Source organism: Lytechinus pictus, chromosome 4 (genome assembly GCF_037042905.1).
Source record: "Lytechinus pictus isolate F3 Inbred chromosome 4, Lp3.0, whole genome shotgun sequence".
In the NCBI taxonomy this organism is placed as follows: Eukaryota; Metazoa; Echinodermata; class Echinoidea; order Temnopleuroida; family Toxopneustidae; genus Lytechinus; species Lytechinus pictus.
Window position 1 is genome coordinate 28,665,096 of NC_087248.1, and position 7,088 is coordinate 28,672,183.

At 37.2% G+C, this 7,088-nt stretch overlaps 1 long non-coding RNA gene across 1 annotated transcript; it reads left to right on the plus strand.

The window, feature by feature from the left end:
* The first annotated feature begins 2,858 nt into the window (after positions 1-2,858).
* LOC129258238 (uncharacterized) lies at positions 2,859-6,723 on the plus strand. Its single transcript, XR_008584235.2, has 2 exons — positions 2,859-2,939; positions 6,281-6,723. It is a non-coding gene; the product is annotated as an uncharacterized LOC129258238 (long non-coding RNA).
* The last annotated feature ends 365 nt before the right edge of the window (positions 6,724-7,088 follow it).

Below are 7,088 nucleotides of genomic sequence, written 5' to 3' on the forward strand. Positions count from 1 at the left end.
GTCTAAATCACACACACAAAAAAAAAAATCAGCTCGAGCTTCGAGCTCGCATCACTTATCAGGGGCCGCGGGGGGAACAAAGTTTCAGCCCCGCGGCCCCCACTTTTTTTTTTACCAAAACCTCCTAGTAAACAAAAATGAAAAATTGAGCCCGAGTACATAAAAACGGCCCAAGTCAAATTTTTGGCGAAATTGAGTTAAATAAGGGAAATGGTTCCTTATACAATGACTCATCTTGTGTATAAATGATAAATCTGGAATCATCTCAGAAATTGGTTTTTCTTACATTCATATCATAGCGCCCTCTCTCATTTACTTCTACTACTTACTACAGAATTCTACCAACCATGTATAATTATATATATATATGAATGTAAGAATGACAGTCCATATGATTCTAAAAACGAACCAAGTCCACCTGACAAAAGGCCCCGCCCACAAGTAATGTGAATATTACTGTTCATTAAAATTTACACTTAAATTCGTTTTATGATGTTCTCTGATGTCTCTTGGCCATTTATACTTAATTGCCCAAATTTAAAAAATATCAATTTTTTTCTCGATTTTCGCGAAATGACCGCGAATGGACTTGGGCCTTTTTTATATTCATATACTCAATTGTTTATTGAGTACGTTCCTTAGAGCGTGTTTAAACGGTCCGGTTTTTTCGGAATATCAATAATATTGTAAAATTAGATACGCATCCTGTTAAAAATAACTAAGTGCTTGAAATATTCAGTTTTCAGATTAGAATATCCAAAATGTCCTGCTCGCGCTCACATCATTTACATAATTGAGGGAAAGATACCCATCGTTTACATGATTCCAAGAACATGAAGAAGCGAAAGGAATGTCCCACTTTTAGGTCTAAATCTCAAGAAGTTTCATTGTTTATTGATGCTTGAGATGCTTATCTTGTCTTTTTTTTAAGTATTAAAATATTATGTCCAGCATGGTTACAAAAAGTGCTTACGATGTCAGGTTTTTAGGTCGGAATAACATATTTTCAGCTTGCGCTTTTCGCTCACATCATGATTATTTCGATTGGTGAGTCGTCATGACTGTCCTAAAAGATCAATTTTTTCGGTCCGTATAGGCTTACTTTTAAAAAATCAGCTCTTGCTTCGCGCTCGTTAGATATTGATCATGATCACAAAGAATGCTCAGAATTAATGTTCAATTTCAGGTTTGAATACATGAAACGTTAAAATAAAATGAGCTCGCGTTTCGCGCTAGTTTTATTTATTTACCTTATTGTGTTTGTAAGATTAAAGTTAAGGTGCAGGCCTACTTAGAACTTCTGTCTTTATTTATGACTAACCCCTCAAAAAGCAACAAAAATCAACATTTAGTGGCGATCTGGGCGTACAGGTTAAGCTTGGGTTTATTATGAGTATCGTTTGTTGATGTATTTCAACTGGTCATTCTAAGCACGTGTTTTCAGACAAAGAAGGAGATACGTATGTAGGCCTATCTCAATTAATTTTTTTTTGTATAAGAGGAAGGGTATGCTCAATAAATTATGCGAGCGCGAAGCGAGAGCTGTTTTTTAATTTTTAGACCAAATTTAACCAAAAAGGGAAGTTGTATGCACTATTTGTAATCACGTTTCAACTTATATATGTTTATAGTATTAATTGTACATGTAATATCAAAGGATTTCAATTATTGAATTTAATTTTAAATTAGCATTTTACTAAATTTGTAATTTCACAGTGTGGCTTATTTTATTTTATAAGGGTGGTTATCTCGACAAACCCTGTTAGGTTTTTATGACCACCCAATTCCAATATTGTATCTTTTTATTGTCATTTTTATATGTTTACTACTCGTTTTAAGATAGGCCTACATAATATACTGTTGGGTATTTTTTTCCGCGAGAGCATATAGTGAACGAGAGGTTTGGGAAATTTTCAATTCTGTAGTTGTAAAACTTGCTTTTTGGTCAATATGGCGCTCATTCCGCTCATATTAAGAGGGGCATCCTTGCGAGCGCGAATTGCGAGCTCAACTACTTTTGGAAATGTCAATAAGACATGAAAATTAATAGGCTAATCATGAAAATGATATGTAGGCCTAGGCCTATCTAACTAAGGAAATAACCTGAGCGCAATGCGCGAGCTGAAAATTTGTGATATTTCAACCAGAAAATTAGACATTGTAAGCATTTTTGTAACAATTAAGTTCCGCCGGCCCTTAATATTGTTTCTTCCTTTCCCCCTTCTCATTGTATTTTTTTTTTTGTCTTCACTTTTCCTCTTCTTTTATTTTTGCCTTTTTTCAAATATTTTTAAATTGATTTAAGATTGACATGAACGCGAAAATCACGTATAACCCTGGCCCCTTGTTGGAGTGGAAATTTCCACAATCCACAGGATGAATTGATTGGTCAAAACTGTAGGTAATATGAATATTCATAAAATCAATAGGGAATTCAGGCCGTTCCCGATTGCATATTATTGAATTACAATTAGATCTAGTTTGTGAGTTAAACAACATCTACATCAAGTGTTGAACATTATTTACACCAAGCGAAGTTCGTGATATAAAACTCTTTCATGGATATTTTAAAGGTAAATAATTGAAAATGAAAAAAAGGAAAATTAATAATAAAAAATAGCCATACTCGTAGCTAGACTTTACACCAGTCTGTGCGATATCATGCCAAATCAAAGTAAGCCTGGTCATGCGGAGATTGTGATAATTTAAATTTATATGCATTAATTCTTGTTTATTTTCCCCCTAAATTAGACTTAATTTATAAAGTGATCTTGGATGATTTATTAATTACCTCTGAAATTTATTTTATTTTATAAAAATACTGATTAAGGTTATTCTTAATCGATTATTGCATGCTATCGATAATCGATGTAAGTCGAAAATCTTCTTACATTTCTCCGACGCTTGTGTAACTTGAGCTGAGGAAAAATGCTTTATTTGTAAGTATAACAAGATATATGGAAGTTTTTTTCATTTTACTGCTGTTATGAGGAATTGTTGATCATTTTCTTATGAACAATCGTTTGACTTTTAACACTGCCCTTTACTTTTTGACCAACTAACATGACACCACGCTGTCCGCGGCGGTCGTCGTGTCAGCGGCTGCGCCTTGTTTACCCGGCCCATCCATCGCCTCTCGTCCCGTTACCGCTCGCGCGAAGTTTCGCTCAGTAATCTGGCGGCCGGTTCAGGCCAGGGGCCAGGAATAAGGCTTCTAAGTCTAAGACTTAACAACAACAACATCAACAACAATTCTAAGACTTAGTCTAAGTTAGAGAGTAAAAATCATTTACAGGTACTAACGTATGCTTACTCTCAATGAAGCCAGGGATTCCTTCCCATTCATCTGCGTGTACGGTACGGTACCGTACCGCCAAAAAACCTGAAACTTTCGGCTTCGCCCCCGACATGCCCGAGGAGTTTTTTAAAACATTTTAAATTTTTTTTTATTTAAATTTTTCCTTGTGTAGTTGTACTAATATGATGGGGTGAGTGGGTGACAATAATTTGCCCACATTTTAAACATCAACATGAAGTTGATTTTCATATTTCAATCAAAAATTTCTCACAGGGACACAGCTCACACAAAATTAATCAAAATCATGAATACCAAACGGAAGGCAAGATCCTAAACTAAAGTCGAATTCGCTTGACGGAATACAAAGTAGGTCAAGCCAGGGTTTCGCTGGTATCGTGATCTCGAAATTCCACGGCAATCGACTATTGTACAACGCCTACTTAGCTTGTTGTACGCGAGCAAATGGGAGGCTGAATGTCAAACATTCGTACCGTTGCACAAAAGACGTACCATCCAAAATGTACCGTCCAAAATGTACCGTTGCACGGCTTTAGGAGGTGACGTCACAATACGATTCAATTCATTGCGCTCAGTAAAAATGCAGGTGCAATACGCGTATAGCCTGCTGGCTAAATGCGCAATGCTGCCCGAGGTGTTCGCTTGTGGGATTTTGCTTTTCGCTTTCCATATTTTTGCTCCCTTTTCATAGATTACTGCAGGAAAAACTCTTTGTTTTTTCATAAATTCGCTAAACTCCGAGGCGTTGTACAACACAAATAGCGAATATTCTTATTCGTGCAATGGTGCAAGATTTCGCATTCGGTGAAAGAAAGAAACACTCTATTCAACTCGGCAAACGCCTCGTTGAATAGAGCATCTTTCTTTCACCTCATGCGAAATCTCGCACCATCGCACTCATGCCTATTCGCTATTTGTATACTGCGCGCTCGGCTGAAAAATTGTCATAAAAAAGTGTGACCTTAATTTGCGCATGATCGTTTTGCAAGGCTTTAGAAAAGAAATCAAGCAAACAAACTAAACTTAAAGGTAAGATAATGAAATTGTATCAGATGGAGGTTAAAATGCCATACATTCGGTTGGTAACACATTTTACTTACTTATTTGGAGACCTCCGCTTGCAAACTGGCGAATTCTTGATGCTTGTCGAGAAGGTCGGTTTTCTCGGAGCGGACGCAAACGGTAACAAAATTTGCCAATGTTTTGCCAATATTTTCATAAATAGAGACCTTACCTTCAAGAAAATTACTATACTGGGTAATTTTAAGTCGCTCTTTCTTTTGGTAATATCAGTTTTTCAAAATATTGATTAGATATTGAGGTATTCGCCCGTGCGCAAAATTAGGTAACGCGCGAATTAAGGTCACACTACGATACACAGTCACAGACGGCTCGCTATCTTGCAGCCACCATTAGGGGGTTAACAATGCAAAATCCCCCGACGGGGCTCATTGATTTTTGTCTTTATTTCATAAATAGACCTAGACCTATAATAAAAAACTATACCAAAATAAAGATTATTATTCTGTTTTGGCCTGCGACCAAGATCTGTGATGTCACACACGTACAACTCCCTCATTACTTTAGTACTTATTTCACTTATATTCTCACTTTTATAGAGTCTATCACAAGGTGAGGTATTCTCTTTATGAGAGGACAAGTACAGAGGTTTCACAACATTATATCATTGATGAATCGTTTGTCATATGATTAGAATTCGCAAAAAGAGATGTTTTGGGGTATATTTTCAGTGTCCAAAAGGGGAGAGTTGTTCATCTGTGACATCATAGATCTTGGTCGCATTGCCAATGGGAGGATCTCCATAGCATTAGTGATCTCGACATTCAAATGCTCATAACTCTTCTATTGCTAGTCCTATTTTACTCGAACTTTTGTTGATCTTATTCTTTGATTTTTCTGCTTTCACAAAAGCTAACTTGCTCCAAGAGTTTCATTCTCCTTTAAGTTATCTACATGTATACACCTTCTTGCACCTAATGTGTATGAAGGTGCAAAAATCAGTTAACAAAAAGGTGAAAAATTATGAGGATTCTTACCAGACCGATCTTGTGTAGATCCCTCGATCCATTCGTATACACCGCACATACATGAACAATGAGCTTGACCGGACGAAGCGGTTCAAGGGTCAAGCTAACCCAGGGAGCTCCGGCCCGCAAAGCGGGCCGGAGCCCATGAGTCCACCGTGCATTTAGACATAGACACGGGACTTGAGTAGATTGGGGTCTCAATAACTTTAATACTAAAAAAAATGTGAAAACAGAAATTATGCACTTTATTATATATGGATGAAGGTCTATCGTGTGACAGCATCCTGACATTGAGGCACAGACTGGAACCTCAATAAAACAAAAAGTTCTGTCGCGATACCTCTCCTAATTCTTTCAAAATTCATAACAAAATGGCCGATCGAGACTGGGGTAGAAGGAGAGGTATTGCGACAGAACTTTTCGTTTTTTTGAGGTTCCAGTCTGTGCCTCGATGTCAGGATGCTGTCACACGATAGACCTTCATCCATATAATCGTGGTAAGTGCAAAATTTTTGTTTTCACATTTTTCTTAGTAAGTTATTGAGACCCCAATCTACCCCAGTCCCGTGTCTATGTCTAAATGCACGGTGGACTCCTGGGCTCCGGCCCGCAAAGCGGGCCTGAGCTCCCTGGGTTAGCTTGACCCTTCGTTATGACGTACATGTACGTAGCTTTGATAAGCGATGTTACAAAATGCCGTTTTGAAGAACAATTTATTGATAAAAATTATTATTTAACAAAATAGTAAAATTTGGAACTTGATTATAAATATATTTTAAATAATTATTATTTTCTCTTCAGAATTTTTCTGCTTTTTAATTTTATCAAAACCAATTTCTCATAATCAGGGTGAACTATTTTCATTTACTTTTTTCATCTACAGTATTAGAATTTGCTTCTTTGGTTTCCTTTCCAGTGACCCCAGTCTTACATTACGGAGTTTGGTGCTTTTAGTCTCAAACCAATGAAATCTTGGCTTGATAGAAGGTGAAAGAGAGTTTGGTTTCAAACCCGTCGGACCAGCAATACGGGTAATGGAGGAGAGTCGTACTTCCGAGGCAGAGCTGAGATGGTTATTCAGTCGTTTAGCAACGCGTGATACGAGTGAACGCAATCTTGCTTTGGCCGATCTTGAAATAACAAGCAGCGAACTTGTGCCCAACGGATCACCCAATGGCACGGGGGATGGTATGCAAATTGGCAGCAATGACCCCAGTGCTGATGGGACGATTATTGAATCGGCATTAGGCAAGAATGTGACTTCCACCCGCTTTCTAGCTAATATCTTAAGGCTGGCTATCCAGTGCCCTTTCAGTGATGTAAGGGAGCGATGTAAAGCAGTACTGCAAGGAGTGAAGGTATGTTTTAAAGATTCTTTTTTTTTCTTTTTTATTACCACATCGTCATTTAGTGTTTTTTTCTTCTTAGATTTGTTTTTGGAAATCTAAGCACTAAACATTCATGACAATGAACTAAATGCTGGTACTGAGATTGCAATAATGGTTTACCATTGATAAACCAATGTTTTGTGTTAAAGGTAGGTTGATCAGTCTGATCAGCTCCAGACACCAACTGGTAATCAACAAATTTACTTTTTATACTTATTTTTAAATTTTGAAATCTTGCAATTTACCTGATCTACTTTTTTCCATGAAAATACTGCTTTCAGATCAGGCTCGTAAAGCGTTTGAACACACATTGTAGTTCCCAACAATAGGTGCGCT